General features: G+C 42.5%; 1 long non-coding RNA gene across 1 annotated transcript; it reads right to left on the bottom strand.

The window, feature by feature from the left end:
* Positions 1-2,037: 2,037 nt before the first annotated feature.
* LOC138686909 (uncharacterized) lies at positions 2,038-15,890 on the bottom strand. The gene is made up of 2 exons (XR_011326243.1): positions 6,608-15,890; positions 2,038-6,397 (listed from the first exon to the last, which is right to left on the bottom strand). It is a non-coding gene; the product is annotated as an uncharacterized lncRNA (long non-coding RNA).
* Between the last annotated feature and the right edge of the window lie 2,191 nt (positions 15,891-18,081).

An 18,081-nucleotide genomic window follows, 5' to 3' on the forward strand; every position in this document is an offset into this window, starting at 1 on the left:
AGCCTTTGCTGAAGACAGAGAGGTTATCAACTACTGTCAAGGGGTTTTTTGTAAATCAAGTTTTCAGAAAGATTTGGTGTTCCTAGAAGACCCCCTACTAAAAGGAAAACAATCCATGTTAGGGGAAAATAAAATAACATTTTACCAATGTCCTTGTACTGCTGTTTTACAGATGGGAAACTGAGGCACGGAGCGTCCCTGAGACCCGGCTCTCCCAGGTTATTTACCTTGGAAATAACATCAGAGATCACTACAAGCTCACAGCCGTTCAGAGCACAGTTAGTTTTTAAGACTGCGGGACACTTTCCATCCTATGCCAAGGCAACCACCTGAGAAGGATGGTAGGGATGACAGTTAATGTTACCTACAGCGTCTGCTCATTGAGTGCTCATCTGTCCCCAAGAAAGTGGGCTAAAATCAGCCATTCATTTGGCACAGGCTATTGAAAACCATCCATGCACAAGCCTTTTACTTAAGCAGATGAGCTGGATGCAAACCGATAAACTGGATCGGTAAAATCATACTCATCCTTTCCAGTTTGCAAACCCCTCTTCTGAATGTTCACTGAATGGGGATATAAGGAAAGTGGTGGGGGACTTTTGCTTTATTTTTTATTGCTAACTCTGTATAATGGAAGTATAGCAAATGCAGCATGCGGGCTATTATTTGGACATTACGAGTACTCAGTGCAAAGATATGTAATACAGTGAATAAGAGTCTGTTCCCTTGCTCAGCATGGAACTAGAACGACTGCCAATCGGGAATGAAGTCACCTTCCATTTCAGGCTCTTTTATCAAAAAAGGATGAGTCTTCCTGTGGATCTGGATTTGCCACACATGTTCCCTAGGAAATGGTCGAGAAACCCAACATTTCTGGAAGGTAGGGAGCTTGGAAGTACATTTACACGCTCTTCCCCATCATTCAGCCCAGCCCCTTGTGTTCAGCTGATGTGAGAGAAACCCTCTCCTCCAGAGGACAGCTCTTGTCCCCACCGTGGCTCTGCAGCTCCAGTAGCTTTATGGCTGTCTCCTAGGACGTGACAGGCCTTTCCATAGGGAGCTAGGATTAGTAGTGGGTCAGCAGAAACCACTAATGATTTCAGAACCTCCCAATGCTTCACCTGGTTCATTTACGGATTCCCCGAAATATATATGTTAACAGAGATTAGAGGTTCAGGAGGGGATGGATGGATGGCAGATACTGGGGGTTCACCAATATTCCTACAAGTAGAAACCCCTAGCCAAGAGAGAAGGATTTCCTATAAATATTTAAGCAGCAAAATTAGAGGTTCTTTTAACAAGTAATTAAAATTTTCTAGATATTTCTACTGATAAAGCCGGCAAAAAGCTAATAACATCTGAAGGCATAACAAGTCCTGCAGAAAGGGACTTTGTCGAGTCCTTCAGAAGAGAACATATCTAGTGATAAAGGTGCAGAGTCATCTCGCTTGTGGCCATTTCACATAGCAGCATACACAAACATTTTCCCATTTATATGAACAAGCACTGACTTTCTGAGATGGTTGTTAGACCCTTGTATTTAAATACTCATAGCTCACTGATGCATCGCCACTGATGCAGGGTGTCATTTCTGATAAAAACCCAACTCTTTTCCTGTATCAAAATGCACTTATTGTGCAGTAATTTAATGACATAGCTCTTCCCTTTTATGAGCTCTGAAAATATCTCATTAAGAGTTTCACAAATTACCGCAATAACTTATGCTGACACACTCATTTGTTCTCATCTCTGAATAAATCTAGTTGACAACTTTAATAGAATAAAGCAGGGATTTCCCAGACTGTGATTCAGCATTGAGCTTCACTCAAACACCTCGATGTTATCTTGAGCTTGAATGTTTGATTAAGCCAAGGTGTGAGCTGCCACTTCAGACAAGCTCAGATGAGACCTGTGCATGCTGTACGGCAGTAGCGTGAGAAAACTTGAAATGTTTTTCCTTCTCGCTCAGATCTACTATTTCAGCACTCTTCACCATCTGGTGGAACACTTCAGAGAAGAAAACAGTCTTGCAATGTCTAATTTTGCCATGGTTTTGGAACATTATTTTAATGATCTTTGTGTCATTTAAGTATGATTACTTGTCCTCCAAGGCTTTTCCTGTTTACACTTAAATAGTATTGGAGCATAGCCAGATACACTTTAAAGGAAATGGTACAAAATACTACATTTTTATCATAAAAGCTTAAAAGCAACATTTACAATTAGGGGACATAGCTGGCACTTTGCATTCTGGTAGGTTTTTTGTTTTGATCTTATTGTAGTAGTAGATAAATAAAATTAAGCAAGCAAGCATAATTACCAGTTAAATTTTACAAAATACCAAAGAAATGGAGGGCCTAATTCAAAGGGGTGGTAATGGTGTAAATAATTAAGTCAAATTGTTTTCATTTTCATGCTGCATATTGTTTTCTTCAGCCTGGAACAGTACAAGGCAAAGTATATGCAGTGCTAGAACTAGACAAATAATAGATAAATTTATTCATAAACACTTTGTGGATGTAATTAGAAGTTCACTGCAGCAGCTTTCACCAGTCTTTATTTTTTTTTTTTCTCTAGTTTCTATAAATATTTGCCTGGGTAAATTTTTTCTTTGAAGAACATAGACAGAAGCAGAATCCACTACAAAAGTTTTGTGAAACCATCTTTGCTTCTCGGCTCAAATGGCAGCCGGGTCCCCAGCAGTGTCCACGCCGAGGTCTGCATCCTCAGCATGGACCAGGCAAGCAGGCTCCTCTGCCTGCAGCATGTTTAGCAAAGGGGATGGTTTGGAGGGTTTTTGGAGACGGTGTGAGATTCATTTCCCTTCTTGCATTGCTTAATGTCCTAAATAGAGCTTTTCCAACCGGGAGATACAAATTACCTGGCAGATACTGCCAATAAACTCACCGAACCTCAGGGCTCCAACAGTAATTTCTGCTAGAAAATGGAGCCTGGCAAATAAAATGATTGTGCAGGGTAAATACAGTGCTGAATACAAGAGGAGAATGCGATCACTTCAGTTCAGTGCTGGTGTACTTTTCTTCAATGAACTCATTTCGGTGCAGAGCTGCGATAACACAGGGAGGATGCAAGCTCAGGAGATCCTTTGGGGGTTGGCGCTTACCATAGCAAGGCTTTGAATGCCGGGTAATGATACTGAAAGGAGCATTTAGAGCAAATACCACATCGGCAGGTCCTGGGCTGAAACCTGTTTGTGTAACTACCTCTCGGCTTATTTTGAGCACAGTACAAATTTATTAAAATTATAGTTTTGAAAATTCAGGGACACAGAAGCAGGTGAAACCTACTGAATAAACCTGCCATTCAGCATGCTCTAAATGCATTCGCATTTAATGAAATCAGTGATACCATTAGGATTACCTGTACTTCCTCAGATTAGGGGGACCTTATTCTGCCCCAATGCATCCACCTAGATCCTATTAGTGTTATTAAGCCGTAATGGGAGCGGCAAAAGAGACTGTAGCACTGCTTGCAGCTCTCGCCCACAGGTAGCCCGCACGTGTCGATACCTCGATCATCTCATGAGCACGGCGTGCAGCACTAGGCAATGCCAACCATTAACTAAAAAGCTCGGGATGGGGGTCAAAATGACAGACTCCTCGGGTCTGCTAATTCATTGCATGTTCTTCCTGCAAAACAACGTGGTGCTTTCACTCACCTCTCGCTGCAGTGGAGCGCAGCTTCTGCATAGCACTACTGGCCTCTGCTGCCAGCATGGGAGAGGAGGCGAGGAGAGAGGCTGTGCAGGGACTTACCACATTTCTGCTTCTCCAGAGGGCCTCCTGATCCCTGCATATGAGCTGGAGGAAAAGCAATCTTTCATCTTTACCTTATTTTCATGCTTACAAATAAAGGTCAAGGCTCCTGTGCTGTAGTCAGCGCCGTACGAGCTTTAAACAACCACCCTGAAATGTGATTGTAATTAGTTTCCTTTCAATCTTGATGTGAACAGTGATCTTAAAATGCCAGGACTGTAGCAGTGCATGTGATTAACAAGCACACAAAAAGGCAGTCTATGGAAAAATGTGGATAGAAACGAACAAAATGCAAATGTTGCACTGTTTTAAATTTTATTATCCTCCCAGCTCTTCATAAAATACTGTAGACATCGTTTGATTATATTTTTAGTCTAGGGAATTAATTTTTAACTAGGGAACTCGTTTCTGTCTTATGATTACTCTTCTCCGCAATGGCCTGTAGGTCTGAACTAAAAAATCACAGTTTTAATTGAGCTAATGATGCCCAGAACTCAAATTAATCTCACTTATGTGTGTGTCATGCCATGCAATATGTGCTATAGCTGCAGGCAATGTGTGCATCTTTTCATATCAATGATTTCTCCAGGAGACCGAGGGTGTAAATCCTGGCCGGGGGTAAGTCTGCGTCCTGCTGTTGTCACTGCCTGGGAGACTCCTTGGAGGTGCCTGATGTCTGTGCAACCAGTGGAGGGGAAGGAAAAACAACAAAACCGGTGATACTTTGTGATCACTTCTCTGATTTCACCCCAGTTCGTTCAAGGGCATGACTGTAACTCACAGAAGAGCCAAGGAGATGGTGAAGAGGAGAGCTGAGCCGTGTGCTCTGGCCACACCTGCTCGCAGCCCCTGGTCCAGCTCCTGTCTGCATCCATGGATGGGTGGGAACTGCTCCCAAAGAGGCAGGGATTCCCTTACCCCGCTGAGAAAGGGCAGCAGGGCTGCTCCTCCGCTTGTAGCAGAACAAATGGGAAGGGGAGAGAAAAAGAAGAAATTGCATGGGGACTATTTTGCTTGTGAAACTATCAGGCTGTATTTTCTATCTGGGAAAACAAAGTCTTTTTTTTTTCCAACTGCCAAGAAAATTTGCTTTATCGAGATACAAGTCTTTAAAAAAATGTATAGAGAAAGAATAGAACTAGAAGGCCTCGGTAGAGGCACAGAGTGTTTGTTTCTATCCTGAGATAAAACAGAGAAAAGTATATGGAGGAGGAACATGGTTTAACACTCTGCAGGTAGCTGTTGGTTGCATGCCCGGGAGGCTAGGTCGTCCTCCAGCACCCTGAGCCAGACAGGCACGGGTATCTTAACCCCGACACTATCGTCTGAGCCAAAACCGCACACCAATACCTACCCAAACATTATTTATTTTCTCCTCCAAATAATTTGAACTTAGATACCACTGCTTTAGAATAGCATCATATCTTAATACAGCTGAGACTGTCTCCTTGCTCAGAGCATGTGGTACCCAACATCTAGACGGACAGCTCTGCTTGTTTATCTAACCCCGTGCCCACCATCCTGCTACCTTGGGCTTTCACTCTCCACACTGAAATCCACTTTAAACAGAATGGTGAAATTCCAATTGTTTGTTGTCAAAAAGTTTCAGTTTTGTGATGAAAGATGTGACCTTTCTTGCCAGCAAGAGTTTTTTTTGATTGATTAGTAAACATGAGGTAAAATGCGGGAGCATGCCAGTGTTAACTTGATACTGCCACAGGCTCTGTGCATCAAATATTTTTGCTTTATTTTGAACATCCTGTTAATGAGGAAAATATTCTAATCAAAGAAACGTGTTTCCTTCAATTCTCCTCAGAGTGTTATTTGCAGCTTCAGAATAGCATGCTCAATTATGTCGGTTTTATTCCTAAATTAGGAAAAAAAAAGCTTCAGAAAATTATTAAGTAAGCCTCTTAGCAACTGTTAAGCAACATCCAGTATTAATTATTTAATCACTTTTTTATTATTTTCCATCAGGTAAGAAAAGAATAGCACACTTGCTCAAAGGATTTCTTTTCACAAAACACCTTCACACACCAGAACAAGCTCTCAAAGCAAGCGCAAGGTACGATGCCTTTGCCTAGGCAGATAGGTAGAAACCTTTACTTAAAAGCTGCTGGAGAGGCTGGTGTGACCGAGAGCAAGAAGCAGCGTTTCTTTATGCGTTCTGGCACTTCAGTAAATGGCTGGTAAAGGCTCACATCCAGGCTGAGCATAAGAGGGATGTGCAAAACCTGCAGAGACAGCAGCAGATGGGGCTCCTCGGTGCTTAGCAGCTTCTCAGGGTAGACATGGGCTCTTTGGGTATCGGACCGAGGGGCCTTTTTTGGTTTTGCTTCACCAAGAGCAGTTACCTACACTTTGGACGAGGATTCATTCACGTCAGCTCTCCTCGGCTGCTGGGAGAAGCCTCCCACCCCGCTATCACATTGCATTTCGGGGAACCCAACCATGCCGGGGCTTCCCCTCCCAGCGCTCCCCACTCTGCATCCCCGCGGAGGCACCAGCCCACGCTCGGCTTACAGACAAGGCAGCAGAAACTGCTGATCGCTGATGCAAGATCTCAGCCCATCACCACATCTTCAGGAGACTGCCCGAGGCAAGAAGGCTCCTGAGGTTTCCTGAGAAGAGTGAACAACGTCAGCACAAAATACAGCAATACCGGCTGCCTGCAGAGCAAGCATTGGCAGGGGATTCACCGAGCGTTTTGGGGGCTCATGCAAAACATGTTCTGTTTCCCAAATCTCCCGTGAGCCAGGCTGAATTAATTCCTCAAATATAATGCATTCGAACAATATTGGCTAAGATGGCACAGACCTAAGTAAACTTACAGTTAGCATTGTTCCTTTTTTCTTCTTCTTTTGCAATTATACCTTTTTTCCTCAGCTCCGTTTGGGCAGTGTGCTGATACCTGCATGAACGTGTAGGGATGTTGTGCGCATTTCAGCTGTGAAATGGGCACACATCTTTCTTAGGTGCATCTTCCAATCGTTAGCATCATTGGTAGCATTTATTGCTATTTTTATAAAATGCCTCTGGACAAACGTTGCAAACTGTTGATTGAGACTGAACAGCAAATGGCGGAATGAGAAGTCTTGAAAATTCCCTCTGCAAGGGGTGGGAAGGCAAAGGACCACGGATCCTGTGAATTACTGCCATAATATGAATTTACATTTTGACATCTATAGCTTTCTTTTCAGAATCCTGCAAACCTTTGGTTGTCTTGTTCTTTTCTCTAGAGTTGCATCTACGCACTTACCACTATGGCTCCGTATTGGTGGGATACAGAAAATCACTTGGCACCTTGGCCTATCTCTTGGGCTCCATCACCAGAAAAAGGATAGTCTTCAAGTCCACGTGCAAATTTTTTTCATACTTCAACAGCTAGGCCTTATGCCATTGAGCTACTTTCACTAGCATCGCTGAAGCCCTCTTTGATACCCGGAATGAGGTTCTCTCATCCTCATTTCTGCTAGGACAGTAGATTGTACCAAAGCTCTGTAGCTCTCCAAGACCTGTCCCCCATGGGTTGGAGGTCGTCACCTAGGTCAGGACCGATGCTTATAAAAATCCTGGTATGGCAAGGCCTGCACCACAGCTGCCTGGCTTATACTTGATTACTTGATTTACTTACTTATCTTCATAAACATGCACTTCTTTCCTCAACTTTTTTTAGAAGTATTACCATGGAATAGTTCCTCCAAGAGCAATAAAGAAGTCTCAATATTTTTAAGTCCATCAAAAAGACTTTGCCACACTATAAAATATGGGTGCCTTAAGGGATAAGCTTCTTGCTAGCTAAAATAGTCCCTCTATACATAAATACAGAGTCCCAATGCTCTTTTTTGTGTCGTCCACAATTTCACTCATATAAAAAACTGTTTACAGCAATTCCATCAACTGTCATTTAACAGCACTTCTATACCAAGTATACCAAGATGTCATTAGTCCCTCATGTGAAAGTCATGAGTTATGTCAAAATAAATGACAACCAACTGGTCAAACTACTTGCAGAAGGGAAGAAAATTCTGAGAAAGAGGAGCTGAGGACAGTAGAAACCATCAGCAGGACGAGTACCAGGTACATGACGAAAAACTTTCAGATTTGCATTGGATGCTGTTCCTTGGTGAGTTCACATCCATCTGTCAGCTTCATTTGGGACCATGCTCGCTGATTCAAACTGATAGCAAGTATCTGAGTCAAATAAGTGAATATTTTTGCTAAATGTTGTCTGTCACATCATGTTACTCCACTTTGGTTTCTTCACCATATGTACTAACATGATGTGGTGTAACATAGCATGATGCAGTGTAAATGATTTAATGTGACATGACAGAAAAACATTGCTGCAGCTTTCAGAATAAACACCTGCTTTTAGCAGTTATTTTATCTGGTGGAAGCAGTTTCTTAAAACATGTAACCTGGGTCCTGCTAAAGTACATTGCACTTTGATGTTTGTACATCTCTAATACTTTCCATACTACGTACTTTTTTCATTTTATTTTATTCCAGAAGCCATGTTCCCTTATAGGGTTGGGGTTTTGTGTTTTTCCTTTTCATTAGAAGGAAAAAAATTGTCTTACCAAAACTGGGGGGGAAGAAACTAATCTAAACCATGAATGGAGACCCATATGGAAAAAGTTTTTATTATGGAATGAAAACACTGGGTCTGTTAACAGCAGAGAACCTATTTACCCACAGGTAATAATAATAATAATAATAATAACAGTAACAAAGTTTAGAAGACTTGTTTTTCCTTCAAAAACTTCAGCAGAATGTTATAAGTGAAAACTGGGTAAAAATCATCTCTCCTTGGAGAAATGCGGACACAGATAAGGCAAACATTTAACTGTTGATTTTGTATTTGCAGATGTAGGTTTTATGAATGGGAACATTTTCAATAAGGAAAGCCAAAGTTTGGGTGAGCCTTCCTAGAATTTTGGTTCATTATCCTTGACCTGACTGACAGAAATATTAGCAGTGGGAAATAAAACTGCTGGTTTAGTTATTTAAAAAATAGTTTATTCATATTGAATATATTCTCTCCTTCCAAAAATTCTTCCATCTGGGTATGAATGCGTGAAAGCTAATTAAATTGGCAGTCATAGCTCTGTACTTCTCATATGGAGGACCTTCGTCTCAAGCTAGAGGAGCTTCATCCTCAAGGTCCTCTTTACAGCAGTGTTTTTCTCAAGCAGAGGGAAGGGGAATGAAATGCAAGCGACCTTCAGCTAATCAGATCACAAAGTTCAAAACAGAGACGGATTTCAGGAAAAATAAAATAAATAAACTTGGATCGCCACGATCTCTTCAAAAGGAATAAAACTATTCCCATGAAGCCAGATACGTGGCTCCTGCAAGCTGGAGCCCGCAGAGGCATTTGGCGTGTTCTTTGTATAGCTGGCACCTTTTGAAGAAAAGCCTACAACTTTCACTGTGTTCCTATAAAGTGTCCACCAGCTTTCCTTCTTGCCCCTTGCCCAGAAACAGAAGCCACCCTGATACATGGCATGCAACCCTCATGTTAAATTTCAAAGCGATATCACAAATGCAGGGCTGGGGTTGTGGCCGGCGAAGAGGAAAGGGCCTTCAGCACTGCAGGGAAGGGGGAAAGAGGCTGACGATGGCACAAAATCTGTCCTGCCACGGGGACTGCGCTGTTGCGCCAGCAGCGTGGTGGCCCTGGGGATTCCTGGGGATCCGTGGCCAGGCAGAGCAGCAGGAGCGCGGTGCTCCTGCTCGGGAAGGGGACTTCTACAGAGCTGCAGGTTTGACAGCACAGAGAGCCAAAGCCTGCAGTTTTTCCAAAAGCAAAGCACCTTTTGACCTTCGGTAAAAATTAAACACTCGGAGGGATTGGGCTGAGCAGATTTTAATTTATAATAAAAGTGAGGACACCGTTGCCCGTATTTTTACAAAGGCCCCGAAGAGCTCCCTTGCTATGTGAGCCCAGCAAGTTGGCAATGTATTTTAATGTATTTATTTGATTATGCATTCATTCTTTCATTCATTCATCTATTCAGTCATTCATTCAGACACTTGTTCATTCATCCCTGTCCTTTTGCAGGAAGAGAACATAAGCCAGCAGTGGCATACTTCTTCACTGTCCTGATTTACAGCGATGTCTCTGAGTTTGTATCAATAAATCTCTTTGGCCCTCTTCAATCCAGCATTATCCCTCATTAGTGACTGGGATTTAAAAAAAGGATTAAAAATAATATCAGATTATAGATAGATAGATAGATATGTATATTGGTTGCAGTGCTTTGATTAAAGTGCTGGGTTGTTGGTGGGTTTATTTCCTTTATTTAAGACCTCTAATATTCACAGTTCTCTGCATCTTGCAGTTATTTTCACACACAATCCCTGACTTTTGAGTAACTGGCCCAATAATTTTGCTATCAGTACCGAATGATAAGGCCCCCATTGCCCTCCCGGTGCCTGCCCAGCGGCTGTCGATGTAGAGGGGAGCTCCAGTGAGCCTGGCTCTCGCGTCTACCTTCATTGCCTCTGTGGGATCTTCTGGTGTTTTCTGGCCCAGAGAAATATTTATTTAAAAATAACCTTTCTGGAGGGGCCATCCCTGCTCGGGTTGCTAGCAGGTAGCGACTGTATGGGCTGTGTCTAGAATTGCCTCACCGTCACTGCGCATTCAGCCCAAACATGTACATTTTATTTCCTTCCGAGTATGACTTAAACATGGGAATATTTTCTGTAAAGAGGTCTGAAATGAAGGGGAACTACTCTTTGGGTTGGGATTACTCACACTCTAAGAGCTGCTGGAACAATTTTTCTCCCATATCTCTGAAATACCCTTAATTAATCTTGCAGACAACTTGCAACATAGTTGTGTCCCTAAACTGTTAACCTTGAAAAATATTTGACAGTGTATCAACATCTCAGAAACTTGTTATCACAGGGAATATAATAAATCCATAAATATCCCAGCTTCTCTCAAAAGTCCCAGAATAATTCTTTGTTGCGAGTCTTCGGTTTTTTTCCCTTAGTTTTCTTTTTGACCTGGTGGCAGGAGATGCAGGAGAGAAAGAGGGCATGTTAAAAAAAAAATGCAGTTTGGAAGAAAAGGTAGTTATATATCATCTATAACTTAGTATTTTTTATGAAAATGAGATGTCCTTTGCATTTCTCACTCATTTGCATGTCTTCAGGGCACCAGAGGACAGAGCCACTGGATGGCACAACCTGACATCTGCAATCGGGTCAGAACTGTTCCTGGTAAACAAAAAAGACAACACTGCAATTCACATAGTGCAGAGCCATAGTTGGCCTATAGTTGCAACTGCTTCTTCTTAAATAAACAACTCCTATATAAAAAGAATTACGATGCCATGTAGGTTGACAATGTGCTTAAATGCCATGTTCACTTTGGGTGAGAAAATGAGAAATTTAAAATACATGCATTCCTCTGACATCGGTGACCTCAGTAAAGTCATGGAAATCCTGAATAACCGAATAACTTTAATTAAAGTTATTAAAATGCCTTCTATTGGTTAGTCTTTACAAGCTCAAAAGCTCTGTTATATTTAACAGTCTGGCATCGACTGCTGTTGATAATGGAGACAGTCCTCTTCCAGGCCTGTCTGCTGTTCTTACTATGCTGCCATTTGAAATCATCAGGAAAAAATAATCATAAGCTTAAAAAAGCTGAAGCAGACAGGCTGTTTCAGATTATTTCAGTATATGTGTTTGCTACAACAACTGACTGTTCCTGTTAAAATCATAGTCTGGTTTTCCTCCTGAAAATCAGGTTATGAACAAAAGGATTAGACAAAGACAGACCCAGGGAGAGAATTTAGATCTGGGTTCAAATGTGCACTGGAAATTGTGGAAACACTTTGGTTTGAGGCCTTCTCTATTTTAATAGTAATTGTTTTCCTAAATATATGTATTCTTTATGTATTTCTGTATCAGGGATTAACTATGTAGCTTAGCAGAAAACAGAAAAGGAAATCATTATTTTACAATTTAATTTAGAGGAATTTGAAGGCTGGGGATCAGTAGGGAAAGCAAGCACAGCTGCACTTTTTATAATTTTCCCGTTAGAATATATTAATTTCCACACTGCTGCTCCCTTATTTTCCGTGTGTTTGTAGGTATTATTCTCATATTTGGATCCAGCAGCCCAGAAAGCCTGAAAAGCATGAGTCTGTTTTTCTCTAAAGGAGTACTTTCTCACTTAGTTCAGACATGCCTTCAGCTTTTGTTTGCTAATCTTCATATAAAATGGTAAAACCATACTGCTAAAATGACATTACATGTTTGTGAACTTGTAACGCGTATTCCAAAAAACAAAGTCGATATATCACGTATTTGTAAAACTTGGCTGTCCTAGAGGTGCTTCCCAGTCTGGACCATATTTTGCTTTATAACAAATCTGCAAGAGAGGGAACAACTTTCACCTTCACCGGACAAAGAGCTGGAGCTCGGAGTGGGTGACTGTGTTCAGGGTGGCTCAGGAAATGTGGGAGACCGCAGGGAGATGAACCTGCGTCTACAAAGCTTGGAAACCACAACTGCTGCAGCACCCTCTTTTGTGTATGGCTTTTCTTCCTGGACGCAATTGCCTTCTCCTCAATCCCCTTTAATGCAGGTTTTCAAACCAGCAAACAGCAAAAACTTTTGAATGGCTTAAACTTTTAAACTATCCAACGTGTTAAAACATCTACTGGGAAAATATGAGGGCTGTTGTGCATACACTAAGCATTTCCTCGCCCATGGTATTACATTTTGAAATGCTGGATTTCCTCTTTATGGGAAAGATTTATTCGACTCACTCCTTTTCACATACTAGAACTCCTAAAAGGAGGGGTTTAAACTTCTACCTAAACACAGTCACTAAACATAGCAGATGACTGAAAAATTAAAAAAAAAGAAGCTTTTCAGATATTTGAATTAACATTGACAGAACACATTTGATCTAGACTTACTTCTAAGGTTATAATCTGAACTATCACCAAATATCTGAAAGCTCGCAAAAGGGGTATTTATGAAATTTTTGTAGAAAGTCAGACATTTCTATAAGTGCAATTATCATTTAGTACCCTACTGTTTGATATTATCACCTGGCCAGTGATAACTATGGCATACAGTTGTGATATCTGGTGATATCTTTTCCAGATATTATGACTTTGTCCGAAAATAAAATCAGGTGACCTGAACATATATATTCCCCACTTGACTGCCAGTTACCTAATATAAGCTCAGAGGTCACTACCTGTTCATTCAGGCTTTTGTATTTTCAAATACATTTTTTAAAGCGTGAGATTTGCTTCCAAAGATTAGCAACCCCCCTCCAACCTGTTATTGGCTTTTTTTACTTATTTAAATCAGCTAGCTCTAACGATAGCAATTTCATCATCAGCACAACACCAATCATATCGATATATTTACACCAGGAATACCTTTAGCCCAGTGATATGTTAGCCTTCATTACCAGCTCCTTTGTTAGAGATTTTTTTTTTTTTGCACAGTGTTCTGTTTATCCTACGTATGCCACAGCTGCCTATTGAAGCAGCACAGCAAAGGCTTCGGGGATTTCCCAACAATAAAGTTGAAATCTCTTTCCTGGTTAGTATTCAGCAATGCTGTAACATTTAGCAGACATTTTGCCTTCTCCCAGCTTTCAATAGGCTACATTTATCAGCATGGAGTAGCAATCAACATGTATTTGCTTGTGTATTTATATAAGTCAGCTGTACGCTTCCTCATTATTTGCAATTCTTCCTTTAAAAAACTTTGCTTTCTGTGTCTTCAGCAAGGAAATTCTGGGTATATATTATGTGTGCACAGTTGTGTGTGGAAGGTACTTTTTGGTGTATAATAAAAATATCAGTATCATCACAGGTATTTCATTAATAGCTAAGCGAATTTTTTATGTAACCCATTTTTTCATCCCCAGTTATATATGATGCTGGCATTATAGTGTTAGATAGGTTACCTTTTTAAAAAAGGATTGTTATTTGTATCTCTGCATTTAAAATGCCAGTTTCCTACTGGAAGCTAAATTCTAATGCTACTGGATTCTTGAGAAAGAGAAAATAACATATTCTGCAAAGCTCTGAATGTGATCTAAGATAGCTGTCCTACATACAATTAGGCTATGAATGGAGACCATGACCTTTCTGAGGAGTGTAAGAAATGACTATTCTTACTTGTTGAAGAGAAGAACAACCATTGTCTACTTTGAGTGGCCAAAGGCATTCGACTTCAGAGCCAACAGAGTTTCCGTGTTTTGCCAGAACTAAATACTTCCCTTCGTGGGAAAGTGGTGCTTATTCTTAAAGTAGTTGGGTGAAAATGAAGGAACCCTTTTTTTCTGGACTGGTTGTTTTAAAAGAATGAAAGGTCCTTGAAAATTGCTTGAGGGTTTGGAAGAGAAGTCATTCCAATGAAAAGACACCAGTGGGCAGAGTGCTGACTGATAAATATTCAATGTTTTATCACACTCAAAAGACACAGGCACTGTTGCAGATGCTCTCACAAGGCCAGTGCACACATGGGGACAAGAGGACACAGCAAGACCTCAAAGGTGCTGGTACAAGGGCCTCCTTGCTGCAGTCGCCAGCTACTTGCTCAGCTCCAGCTGGATTCATCGCACATAGTTTTACTGTCACAACTGAGGTGCTGAACAATCAGCCAAAAAATGGGGGGATGAGGAGGAGTGGGAGTGAAGGCTGCTTACAAAACAATGGTGACCCCAATCTACCTACTTCAAAGGGGCAAGATTTCACTTCCATCACTGATGTGTACTGGTTTGCCCCTCCAGTAGTATTTTTCCAGAGTAAAGGATGCAAAAACACACTATCCTTGAGAAAAGCCTTGATAATTTAATTTTAATAAGTCACAATTCGATTTATTTAGTGCAGCTTTTCTCAACCAGTTTGTCGCAACTTCGAAGGGTCATGAAAGGCAATTAGAAGATGCAAGGCACTTAAAATCTTATTACCGTCTAAAATAAAATAAAAAGTCTAAATCCGACTCCCTCATTCCACTTATACCATAATCCCCCAAGGTCACACCCGCACCCCTCTGAAACATGCACAACTACACTACAGAATTTGGAGTTATGGTCACAGATTGGAGGGGGTTTAATTTCACTGTAAAGAGAAGGGGGTCTTACGTATGTTATACATGAAATAAAGGCTCACTTGACTGGAAAGAGTGAAAGATTGAATTAGTCGTTCAATAAATGTGCAAATTATGCATTAATTTATCTTCCCTCCTTATCTCATTGACTTGTCTCACCAAATAGTTAAATACAGTGCTTCCATACTTTTCTATCAAACCACAAAATTATTTTTTAAATAATAGCCAATTCAGAAAAGCACTTTGGCACCTGTCTGGCCCCCACTGTCTCCAATTTAATGGGCATTAACTGTCCCAACCGAGTTTCTGGAATAAAATCCATTGATCTGTGTCAGTCACGATCTTGAAAACTGAAGACCTGAGGTTTAAGAACCCAGTCTGCTAATATGCATTAAAATGAGGTAGGAGCCTGCACTGGACTTTGGTTCCGGCTCTGACAACCCCAACTCCAGCTGAAATTCATCCAAGTAAACCTCAAAATAAAACTGAATTTATTTGCCTGGGCAAGATTAAAAAAAAAACTATCATCATCATTACTATCATTATTACTACTACTACTATTATTACTATTAAGGAGTAATCTTTTCTCTCTGTTCAGTGGGATCTCCCTCTGTTATGGGTTTGTGTGGTGTGGGGTTTTTTTGGCAGCCGGGAAGGGTGCGCAGGGCCGGCTCCTGTCAGAAGCTGCTCGAAGCTGCCCCGGCTCCAGGTCGGACCCGCCGCTGGCCCAGGGACGGCGGTCACACCTGCGGGAGAACAGACCGAAGAAGGGGAACCCCCAGCGAGGAGGGGACGGGAGTGGGAGAGGAACCCATTCCTCTGCAGGGACCCAGGTCAGTGAGGAAGGAGGGGATGCCCCCGCGGCCCCCCAGGCTGTCCCCCCTCAGCCCACGGAGGGGAGCGGAGGCCCCCCAAGATGGCGGCGGCTCTGTGGTAAAGCCCGCGCTGGAGCAGTCCCTCACTGAAGACCGGCCCGCGGGAAGGACCCACGCCGGAGAAGTCGGGGAAGGGCTGTCTCCCGCGGGAGGGACCCCACGGCGGAGCAGGGCCGAGCGAGGAGGAGTCCTCCTCCCCCTGAGGAGGAAGGAGCGGCGGAGACGAGGGCTGAGGAACCCACCCCAGCCCCCGTCCCCTGCTCCCCGGCGCCGCCGGCGGGAGGAGGCGGCGAGAAGCGGGAGCGGAGCGGAGGCGGGACGGAGGGAGGGCTGGGGGGGAAGGTGTTCTCAGGTCGGGTTTCGCTTCTCCTTATCCTTGCCTCGGTTTGACTGGTAGTAACGACCCCCCTTGTCTCAGTAAATGAAGTCGATTTTGTTTCTTGCCCAAGCCGAGCCCGTCTCTTGCCCGTGACCGTAAGTGGGAGTGATCCCTCCCAGCCCTTATCTCGACCCACGAGCTTTTCTTGATATTTTCTGCTCATCCCACCGGGCCGGGGGTGAGGGGGGACATGACCGAGTGGTGCCTGGTGCTTTGTTACCGGCTGGGCTGAATCCATGACACCCTCCCGGGGCTGCAGTTTGGGATTTCTGTTTTACAGACCAAACACCAAATGCAGTGCAATAGAGATGAGCTGGTGAATCCTCAGTAAAATGATCCAGAGTTGAATGGATTCATTCATGGCGTTTTCCTTGTTTGCTCGTACATATAGAATACATGTAGCTCAGCTGAGCTATAATTATAAGACAACATCAGGAGTGGTCTAAAAGTACCTGGGGCAGACACCCTAAGGAGGGGAAGGATCCTTTGGGGTGGTACGTGGGGCTACAAGTAGGATGAATGGGATTAGAGGGGAAATGGAATTGAATATTAAGAAGAAATTATTCCCAGCAGCAAGATCAGCTAAACTAAAACAGTCTCCCAAGGGAAGTAATAGAAACGGTGCCATCTGACATCTCTAATGCTAGATTTGGCAAACTGTTAGAAACACAGTGTGGAGAACAATTTTATATCTGGAGACAGGTGGCGAGGACAACCTAAAACAACCTTACGGAATCCCTGACTTTTCTAACTGAGTGTGCTTATTTGCAAGTAGTATGGATAAGGTCCCCACAATACAACACTGCATTAGCTACATATGCACATGGTAGATCACAGCGGGCATGCAGATTTAATGAAACACTATAATTAGATTTAAATTTTTTTTTTTTCCAGATGTGGAAATTTCCCACACACCGAGCAGGGTTAAAAAAAAAAAGTGTGTTTGTTTAATGTTTCTCAAGAAATGCTTCTCCGTAGAGGCCAGTATTATAATTAAAACTACTTAATCCAACCCCTTGAGATCTTTCCATACATATTTCCTATCCCAAGGCAATCTGAAATATAAACTTATTCAAAGTAAATCTGTCAGGAGGAAAACTGGAACAGTTTTCCCGATCAGATCCCGGAGGGGCAGGCTGAGCCTGACTCCAACTGTGACAGCTCTGTGGCATTACTGAAACCAGGGCTGCAAAAGAGGAGGTTTGGCGTTGCAGGGTTTAGCAGCAGCTGGGCAATCTGGAGGAAGAATCTCACGCTCTGGTGAGATGTCCAGAGCCTAAGGAGCAGGAGAATTAAGTCTGGCCTTTATTAAATCCCCAGTACTGGCCTTTTAATATGACCAGTCTGTTTCCTCGATTATCTAAATCTTAGTTAGCCTCGTCACATTGTATTTCTGTGCGAAAACAAAAATCGTAAGACACAACTGAAGCTTTGCAGTCTTCTTTCTCCTGCCATTGCTGACAACTTAGATAATATTTCTTAGTGGTTCTAACAATGCAATACTTTCTCCAATTCACTCATTTTAGACTGAGTTCATTAGCGACTTCCCAACACAGCGTTTTTCTTATTGAAGTCAATTACATTCTGTTGTAATAGCAACCTTGCAAGTCTCTATACCAGGCTGTGGCAAGACAAGGCTTCAAAAGCCTCGGGACGTGGCTGGTGACAGTCTCACCACCCCAGCCTGCGTGTCCAGAAGGCCAAAGCAAAATGCCTGCAACTCTTCTTCATGAACCATGCACCAACCTCTGTAAAAGCCTGGCTGGCTCACCAGCATTTGGTGCCCTGGGGAGATGAAAATTTAACTTGGTTATCTTCCAGAAAAGATGCCTTTTTAACTCTCCAGATAGACCAACTACAAAGGGTCCCCAATGACAGGAACAACACAGAGCTGCAGGGAGGAGCGGGTATGGTTCGATATATGGCCAGACTCATCATGATGCAA

The sequence above is a fragment of the Haliaeetus albicilla genome, chromosome 9 (assembly GCF_947461875.1).
Source record: "Haliaeetus albicilla chromosome 9, bHalAlb1.1, whole genome shotgun sequence".
Classification (NCBI taxonomy): domain Eukaryota; kingdom Metazoa; phylum Chordata; class Aves; order Accipitriformes; family Accipitridae; genus Haliaeetus; species Haliaeetus albicilla.